Genomic DNA, 10194 nt, shown 5'->3' with positions numbered 1-10194 from the left:
GTTGATAGGAGAGGCTGTGTTCCCTAGGCAGTCCACAAAAGTGAGTCCATATTTGTACATTGATGAGAACGACTACTCTGACTTGGCTAAGACTTCTCTCACTTCATTTTACAATCGCTGCAAAATATACAGAAATGATTAATGATACATGCTTGGTGTGTGCAGTCAAACACCTAAGGATCCCCACTGTTAACCACAGAGGTATACCTTAAGTTTGGTGGTCTCAGCAGACCTCACAGAATCATGAATTCTTCAGGTCAATAGAGTTTAGAAACATGGCTGACTATCTTTCATATCAATTCAGGAAAGCCCATGCCATCATTCAGGGGCCCACTTACTTCCATTCAGGGGCCCACTTCCATGAAGGAAATTTCTTAGTCAACTGCAGGTATGTAATCTGGTTCCTTCTGCTTTTGTGGCTTTCTGCATCATCAGGCCTACTTGAAGATTTATTGTAGCAGGTCTGAACACCAGATTGCCTCTGCTGGCTTCAGTGGACCAGCTTTTAATATAAAAATGGAGCATATAGGTAAAATTTCCCCTAGCCAAGTAATTTCAGAATCTCTGGTAATTTCACCCACATCGATAATTTAGGCCTAATCTAGAATTTAATCTTTCCTATTTGATCCAGCACCATCAGAATATCACTTGGGTATTCCATCTTATTTTTTCCATAATAGAAATTAGCAAAAATCTGAGTTTATAAGTGGTTCTGATTATAGTTGTATTTTTACAAACAACAGAGGGCAGAGGGCAAGTGAAGAACTGACTTACTCTTGCAAGTAAATTGTTGTAGGAGCTTCAAGTAAGGCAAGATAGATTCACAAGAAGAGAAGCAGGGAAACTTTCTTTAGTAAGGGAGGCTCAGAATATGCTAGAGATTCGATACACGATCTGTTTCAATCCGGGGGTAATGTTCTTTTCCAGACAGAGGTGCAATTTTCACTTTTAGAACTGGGGAATCTGTGAATTCAACTAATATAGTTTGGCAATCAATAAGATCCAACTTTCAGTTTGGCTTTATCTACCTTAGTCCAGTAGCTGCAAAAGACAAGTTTTTTTTAAGTACCATCATAGAAAGTTTTTTGTTTTCAGCTGATCCTTGGCCAGCAATTTAGGACTCTGAGCTGGACATTCTCTTTCTTTAAACTATCCAGCAATAACCACCCACTTGTAGATTTCTTCAATTCCTTGTGGCTTTCATATCATTTTATGTCCGTTGCCACTTGTTTCTCCGAAGTCTTACCTTTAGTGAGCGCTTTCAGATACCATTCTGGTTAGAAGTTTGCCACTGTACGGCATGGGTTCCCAGAGTTCTGTCCTTTAATACTTGAAGGATTTTTCTTGCTGTCACACAGAGCATCCAAATGATGATAGCTTCCTGAGAGGCTTTGGCCTGCAGTTGCTCCTGTCATTGGTTTCTATATGAATTAAGGTTCTTGTTATAAGCAACAGAAACAAATTCAAACTGTTTTAAGCAGAAACTAGTATTTTTTATTTTAAAAAAAATGCACTGAGTAGGTCATAGACTCTGCAGAAGCCAGAGAATCATATTTAGAGGAGGTCAGTTGAGACGTTGAGGTGGCCAGCAGCTAGCTCGTGGGTGCCATGCCTCGTCTCTCCCTGGAAGGGGAGCGGGGCTTTGAAGCCAAGCAGAAGCCGCCACCACCATAGCCCTGGGCTTGAAATCGCTAAGACTTCTGTCAAACTTGTGTGCTGAGGAGACTCAGATGTTGGCCTCAGCTCCTAGGCTGAACTCAGCAGATCAGCCCATGAAAACTGTATTGAGACAAAGGAAAGGATCTGTCAGAAAGCAACATCTATTATTCTGGGCATGGCAGCAAAGAAGAGGACAGGTAGTGGAAATCCTGCAATCGGAAAAGCAACTTAAAGGTGACAAAGAAGCTGAAGATGGGTGGTGGAGAGAGGTATAACATTCCAGCCCCTCAAACTAGAAATGTTAGTAAGAACCAACAACAGCTTAGTAGACAGAAGACCAAGGATCAGAATTCCCAGATGAAGATTGTTCACAAGAAAAAGCAAAGAGGACATACTTATAATTCATCATCAGCTGCATGGCAGGCCATGCAAATGGGGGGAAGAACAAAAATTTTCCAAACAATCAAAACTGGAACTCTAGCTTATCAAGTCCCACCATACTTTTTAAGTCTTAAACTAATCAGAACTATGCCAGGGCCAAATTTAGTGAGCCACCACCACCAAGTGTTCTTCCTAAACCAGCAAGCCACTGGGTTCGTTTCCTTTAATCCTTCTGATAAAGAAATAATGACATTTCAACCTAAAACCTTACATAAAGTACAGGTATAAAATGAGATAAAGTACTAACATTTAAACTTAGTCATATTTAAGGATAACTGGCAATTGTTTCAGACCAAATTCACTAGGGAATTAATCTGTAAAACTGATTAACGTAGAAAATATAATTAGACTTCATCTTAATTGTTTTATGGGCACTGTGATGATAGAATCAGTACAGTTTAAAATAACTGAATTATGGATAATTGTATTTGATCTCTTTACTAGTGTTCTCAATTGAGTAACCATACAAGTGAAACCATTCAAGTTTAGATTTGGGGAATTTAAAGGAATCGACTTTTTTTATTGCTTGTTGGGGGAAAATACTAAAGATTATCATTTCATGGGTCAGCAGACTGACTTGTTAAGATATGGTAAATCTGATTATAAGCATCCAGTTAAAGACATACAAGGGTTGAAAACTATTTGAATCTTTGAGACGTTATTGTCCTAGAGACACCTAAATCAGTATGCCTAAACCAGTAGTATGACAACAACCTGATGCACTGCCTAAAGAAAATGTGAATTTTTTTTTTTTAGAGAATAGTTGTATTTTAATGAACTGTATGGTGGTGAATGTGGAAAGGGCACTAGGGGCTATTTAGAATGAAATAAGTATACCCCATTGGCCCTGTTATGTGCAGTGGATGGGTGTCTGCCAACAAATGCACCAAAACCATTTTTTATAGAAACAGTATTTGGTGTTCAGAGTAGCTTTCAAAATACATTTTTGTATGATGGCACTGCACAAGCTATTCTGACAGTGATATGGCTTCAAATCATCCCTGCAAAGGTTTTTTAAAGTTGGGAGCTTTATAATGTGAAATTCTGCATACCTAGGAAAGAGCCATGTAGATATATGTAATAAAATTGTAGCATATGTAAAGTTTTGTTGGCATTTATCCTACAAAAATATAATATTTTAGTATGAATTTGCTGAATGTAAGACATGGACTCTTTTATACTATGGCCTAATTTTAAAGGTCAAAAAAACAAACCAACCAACCTGTTTTTAAATTTTGCCCTTGTGCTGAAGTGCCAGTGTATGTATGTTATAATTGATCTTGCTGTAAACTATATTTCAAAGTAAATCCTAGTGTAAGAAGTTTTATATAACTGAAAGGTTTTAAGCTGCTAAAACACTTGCTATTTTTGAGAGTATGGGGTTATTTTTTTTCCTTAAACCCAAAGATGGGGTTATTTTTTTTCCTTAAACTCAAAGAGTAACTATTAAGCAGTCCCTCCAACCTTTAAGATTCCTTTTGGCTTTCAACAACTTGTGTGGGGTTATTTTTTTTCCTTAAACCCAAAGATTAACTATTAAGCAGTCCCTCCAACCTTAAAGATTCCTTTTGGCTTTCAGCAACTTGTGTAACCTATGAGTATAGTGTACAACATCAGTGTACTTTTTTTTCTTGTCAACAGGTGCAACCCAAGAGACCAACTTATTGCAAAAGATGTAATTTCTTGCATAATACCTTGATAATATGTTTTGCTTACTTTAAACATGCTAATTAAAACAGCCATCCCAGTAGTAAAAGTAAAGTGTGTGTATGGGGTGGAGGGATCTATTTTCTAATTTGGCAGCTTTTTTTATACTTTTAAGCAGAATGGCTAAATTGTTTCTCCAAATAAATTGAGGTGAGATAGTACTGTCCAAGTCAAATGATGTTATCCTAAAAACAAATTTTATATAGTACTTAATGTACATACATGAATTTGAAGCATGAAATTAAAAAATAAAATTGTTTCTTCCCCCCCAAAAAAAGAATCATAATATTTAAGGGTTGCAGATGAGCTGGGAACCATGCCCATAATAATGCTACAGAGGGAATCTGCTGGGCACACAAATTGCAACTTGTACCACTAACATCAAGTCTTGCATGCGTGCCAAGTTGCTTCATTCATATCCAGTTCTTCGTGACCCCATGAACTGTAGCCCACTAGGCTCCTCTGTGAGTTTCCAGGCAAGAAACCTGTAGTGAGTTGCCATTTCCTCCTCCAGGAGATCCTTCCGATCCAGGAACCAAACCCATGTCTCCTGTGGCTCCTGCATTACAGGTGAATTCTTTACCATCAAGCCACAGTCCTGAATATTCATTGGAAGGACTGATGTTGAAGCTGAAACTCCAATACTTTGGCCACCTGATACTAAGAGCTAACTCATTTGAAAAGATCCTGATGCTGGGAAAGATTGAAGGTGGGAGGAGAAGGGGATGACAGAGGATGAGATAGTTGGATGCCATTGCCGACTCAATGGACATGAGTTTGAGTAAGCTCCAGGAGTTGGTGATGGACATGGAGGCCTGGTGTGCTGCAGTTCATGGGGTCGCAGAGACATGACTGAACTGAACTGAACTGAGCCACTGGGGAAGCCCCAACATCAAATCTTGAACAAGGACAAAAAATGTGTCTTTGCTGCCTCTGGAAGTGGTTGCCAAAACCACCATTGTGTCTACCTGTGCCAGAACAGAGGCAGTGTGATCTCTACAGCTTTGTATCACTAGTTTCCAACACAAAGTCCTAGAGAGAGGTATCTAATAGGGAGGATCTTGAGTCCTCCACTCTAAATGGAAGACTGTCCTACTAGAAAAGGAAATATCCAACATTTTCAGCTTCTGTACTGGTGATGGGGGTTTGCAAATATAAGAAATAGTGCTTGGATGCTGGGACGTGAAAAGGAATGACAAATGACGAATTAAGCTCATGAGATCAATTGACATTTACAAAAAGAAGAAATATCTCTCTCAAATTCCTCAGCAGTAGAAAGGGCATTCAAGGTCTCCATTTTATTTACTGACCTACACTGTATTTTTTATTCATCTTTCCTTATTTGCACTGAGTAGGACAGTGTTCTTGCCTGGAGAATCCCAGAGACGGTGGAGCCTGGTGGGCTGCCATCTATGGGGTTGCACAGAGTCGGACATGACTGAAGCAACTTAGCAGCAGCAGCAGCAGCAGGACAGTAGGAGTAAGAGGATTATTTTGAAATCAAATGATTATATTTCCTTCGGTTTTTGTGCTTTACTGATATACTGAACCTATGCCATTTTCGGGATATTCCCTGGTGGCTCAGACACTTAAGTATCTGCCTACAATGTGGGTAGGCCTGGGTTTAATCCGTGGGTCAGGAAGATCCCCTGGAGAAGGAAATGGCAACCTACTCCAGTACTCTTGCCTGGAAAATCCCATGGGTGGAGGAGACTGGCAGGCTATAGTCCATGGGGTCGCAAAGAGTCTGACCCAACTGAGCAACTTCACTTCACTTCACTTCATGCCATTTTCAAGTATTATATTTTATACAGGTTAATTTCAATTCTTTTTTATTTCTTCTATGTTAAAATAGTTGAAAAACAGCAGAGTCATAAAATAAAATAATAGAAACACACTCTTTATTTTTGTTATTTTTTAGTACAATATCCTAAGCCTTCCCGAGTGTGCTTTGCTTTGTTTCAAGCAGAACTGATGATGGTCCTGTCTTTATGCAGGAAATTGAATTTAGTAAGTGGCAGCTGCAGCCACACAGCGAGTCCTTAAGTGGCAACCCATTTCTAACACTGAGCCTCTAGACATCATACTAATCCTGGCAATATGAGAGAGAGCCAGATCAAAGCCCGTTTGGAGAAAGAAAGAAAATAATCCCAACTGCTCTTTTGATGTCACATTAGGCCATTAATATACATCATGTCTGTTTAATTTAAAACTTCTGACTAGTGCTGGTATGACTTAATTGCACACCTCTTGAGATCCAGCATTAAGTTACTGTGTGCTTGGATGGGAAACATGATTTGTGCCATAGTTAATGATGAGGTTTAGAGTCAAGTCCAGAGTCATGCATTCTCTGTACTCTTCACTGACCTGACTGCATGTCTCTCGTAAATAACATCTTCAGCGGATGAAGGGATCATAAATCTGTCCCACGATGGGTTTCTCCACCCTGTTCCACTCTCTTCCTGGACATTACCTTTTGATTCCCTGGAGTATAATGAGAAGTCTGTTGAGTAAGTGTCTTTCTTCTCTCAGTGGGCTGTTCATTTCCTTCCTGCTCTTACTCAGGCTTATGTTAGGGAGAGTAGGGTCGTTTGTTAGGGTATTTTGACAGTATTTTTAAAATAAATCCATAATTCAGACTCTGATCTCTATATTCTAAGTACTTTTATATCATGTTCCTTTATTTTTTCGATTATAGAAAGTTTCTCTAACAGATTTTATCAGGCTTTGTGCAAAACCTGGAGGAGTTGAAATAACTGAAAAAATTAAAGAAAATATCAGGCTTAAAAATTATATAAAATGGCATCATAAACTTGTTTACCTTTAGCCAACTTGGGAAATGCAGAAATGACATATCAGATTTTAGCAGAAACTATCTCATGTTTTAACCTCTTATCTCTATAGGCTAGCCGAAGAAGCAGTCATAAATTTCTAGAAAGAAGCTGGAAGGAGAAACTAAGGGTACTACAGAGCGAGTAGACTTAATGTGAACAGTTCTAAGTCAGAGGTAAGGATCATGCAAAGCTGGTGTGTATGTGTGGGAACTGGCACTCTTGGGAAAGGGACAACCAGTGTGAGATAACCAGCATGGTCTGAAACCATGAGCCTCATATACAATACATAGGTGTTTATAGACAATTAGGAGGGGAAAAAAAGAAAGAAAAAAGAGAAAGTTCATAATAACTTGGCACTCTTCTCTCAGTCCATAAAGGTAGTATAAACTTTAGATGAGCTCCTTTTATTGTTGGAGAAAGAATGATAAGGACCAGACACAATGTCAAGGTTGGTTAGATTTTCTAAAGGTCATTTAGTGAGCTCTGACTGAGATTAACATATTAGGTTAGAGCATCTTAAATTTCTCCCAAACAATTTCAAGGAAAACAAAAATGAACACATATCTTTGGCAACTGGAGAGACAATGCCAGCACTGCAAGCAAAATTTTCTTTGAAATGCTCTGTTATATCCTAAAAATTTGTACAAATGTTGCATTCTATACATACTGTGTATTTTAATATAAAATATTTAAGTTAAAGACCGTTTAGCAAAATCAATTCTCCCAGAAATTGTGTCCCATTGGTCTATGATTTTGCAAAGCCCATAGCCCATTGCCAAGGGAATCTCTGAGAGGGCCACATTATCCATTTGAGAAGCAGATGAAGAGCAATTAGCTCAATTTCAAATGTTGTATCTGAAAATATTGTGATATTCAGTTAAGTGTATTCAACCATTTAGCCAAATATTTTAATAACCTGTAGAAACCCAGGGAATATAATTGTAAACTTTGGCCTGCTCTGTTCTCAGTTGAACAAACCAAGCTTTGCATGACTCCTTTCCAGCAGGAGATGCTTAGTTCAATCACAGACATTGCTCTCTCAAAATTTGATCCAAATCTGGAGTTAGTGTTAAATGACACCATGTGTTTCCTCTGGTTAAATAAGGTCAGTAAATTATTATGTTCCTTTGTTTCAGAAAACGAAGATATTTTAGTCTTCTCATGTTGAAAGAACACTAATTGTGAATTTAGAAATTTGGAGGAAGAGTGGGGACTCTAACTGCATTTGCCATGCCTGCTCATTTTGCCTTTAGAGTTCTGGGGTATTTGAGGAGTTACTATAAAGAAGCAAGTCTACTTTTCTTATGGCTTAAAACATGTCCAAAAATGTTTTGAGAAATGACAGACAGTATTGTTAAATAGGCATACAACGTTCGGCAACATTATTTGAATATTTAAAATTTAAAAATCATCTACAGCTGAATGTTAGAGATGAGGGCAAACATGATTCCTTTCTTTGAGAAATGAAAACTCAACACTTAGCCCTCCATGATCATTAAAAGTCTACCACCCAAAATTAATATCCCTATAGTACCCAATATGTATGGAGTACTGCATGGAAATATGTGGAGAAGGAAGGAATGTTAAAGATGAAAATCTGTTAACTGAATACAAATAATTTAACAGTTCCAGAATCCCTAGAATAACTGCTCTCAATGTAAGTGTGGGTTAAAGGTGGAGAGGAAAGAATGGTAGATGTAAAATGCAAGAACTGGCAGTTATTTGGCTCAAACATCTATCCTGAGAGACTTCAAAATATAAAAGATAAAATTAAAGAAGTGTTGTCCCCTTATTTCCAATGCCTCATACTTTATCTGAATGCATCTTCTTGTCTGACCTGTTCTCCACAGTCAAGGAAACAATCCACACGATGAAGACGCTTTCCTTCCTGACTACTGAAGGAACTTCTTTCCACAACCATACTTCTAAGTGCCAGGGACTATGCCGACAAAGGAACAACAATGTTTCTGGCCTAAGGTTTCCCAGCCTCATGGGGGAGATAGATCAAAAAACATCTACTAGGTAAATTGAAAATGTGAGTCCTCTCCCTGAGGTGGTGTACAGGGTGTTGTGGCACAGATCCAATAGTAGGTGCTTAAGAAGGAAATGCAGAGCAGACACAGAACGGAGGCCTCAGGTTCCAAAACGCCCGGCGAACTTCCTGATGAGACGTCGAGTTGGCATCAGAAGGGGCAGAGTGTGTGTGGCCTTGACTACTGCGCCACGGTGGGCTTGCTTCACACACGGTGGGCTCTCAGGGACTGGGACAAGGTCAGTTTCAACGGATGAGAACAAGAAATGCAGAATATGGAGAGCAGCTTCCAGTTCAGGCCGAGGAAAACATTCTCCAAGGAAGCACCAGATTCCTGAAACATGTCCAGCCCTTGTGGAAAAGATACAGTTTGGGCCGCAGTTCAAGTAAACTTCTGAGGAGCTTCAAACGCTCGGACTTGGCAGTTCAACTCAAACGGCTTTTCCAAGTTCTTCCTAGGCAACTGCCACTTCTAAGGCAAAGTCATTGTTTACAGCCTGGCGGAGTCGGAATCTTGTCGGAAAAACAAACTTGTCGTGACAGTTGGGGTTTATAACCACCCTCGGACTTCACAAGAGGCGAATCTGAGGAGCTTCCAAACTCGTCAGCCGGCTACCTGACGGCTTTCCGGCGGCCCTACGTGCGTCCCTGTGTGAGGCTGACAGGGGAACCGGGGTCTCAAATTGGCTAGCGACTCCTTTTCGGGGAACACCGGCCATGCCCCCAAGCCACCTGGAACTGCAGCGTTGCCTTTTTCCACCGCATTTTCGCAGAGCAAAGCCAGTGGGGTCCGGCCCGCCCCTCCGCCCCGTCACCCCAGGGTCCGACCCCGTGGTCCCGTCCCCTGCCAGGCACGGGGTAGGCGGGGCATCCGGGCAGGGGTGGGGCCCCGGGGAGGAGGAGCGGGCCGGGCCTGCGCACTAATACCAGTTGGCACTGGGGGTGGGATGTGGGTTCAGTCCCGGAAGCGGGGTTAGGGCCACCAGCGCTTTAGGCAGGCAGAGAGCAGAGCCACACCGCTTGGGAAGCGAGCGTCCTAGCCCTAGACGACAGACTCTGTGCTCCTTCCTACCTGACTTGCCCCTCGCTCAGGAGACACGGGTTCGATTCCTGGGTCAGGAAGAGCCCCCCCTCCCGGCCCCACCACCGGAGGAGGAAATGGCCGCCCACTCCAGTATTCTTGCCCGAAAAATCCCATGGACAGAGGACCCTGGCAGGGTACAGCCCTGGTCGCAAAGAAAGTGAAGTCGCTCAGTCGTGTCCAATTCTTTGCGACCCCATGGACTGTAGCCTGCTAGGTTCCCCTGTCCTCGGGATTCTCCAGGCAAGAGTACTGGAGTGGGTTGCCATTTCCTTCTCCAGATTATAAGAAAAAAATTGTCTAAATCACTTCCGTGCCTAGCATTGGTAGGTACTTTTCACTCTTAAGTTTTCTTTACACATTCAAAAACTACCGAAGGTCTACTAGTTTTCAGGCACTGGGGGTGTAATGAGAATAACCCTCCAGAAACTTGGTCAGTG

General features: G+C 41.0%; 1 long non-coding RNA gene and 1 pseudogene across 1 annotated transcript; one reads left to right on the top strand and one right to left on the bottom strand.

The window, feature by feature from the left end:
- Nucleotides 1-695: 695 nt before the first annotated feature.
- Nucleotides 696-9822, bottom strand: LOC133261644 (uncharacterized). Its single transcript, XR_009741066.1, has 3 exons — nucleotides 8479-9822; nucleotides 6175-6291; nucleotides 696-1779 (listed from the first exon to the last, which is right to left on the bottom strand). It is a non-coding gene; the product is annotated as an uncharacterized LOC133261644 (long non-coding RNA).
- LOC133261643 (proline-rich nuclear receptor coactivator 2-like) lies at nucleotides 1776-2343 on the top strand (annotated as a pseudogene).
- Nucleotides 9823-10194: the final 372 nt, after the last annotated feature.

Source organism: Bos javanicus, chromosome 15 (genome assembly GCF_032452875.1).
Source record: "Bos javanicus breed banteng chromosome 15, ARS-OSU_banteng_1.0, whole genome shotgun sequence".
Classification (NCBI taxonomy): domain Eukaryota; kingdom Metazoa; phylum Chordata; class Mammalia; order Artiodactyla; family Bovidae; genus Bos; species Bos javanicus.
This window is presented reverse-complemented; position numbering and strand designations above follow the sequence as displayed.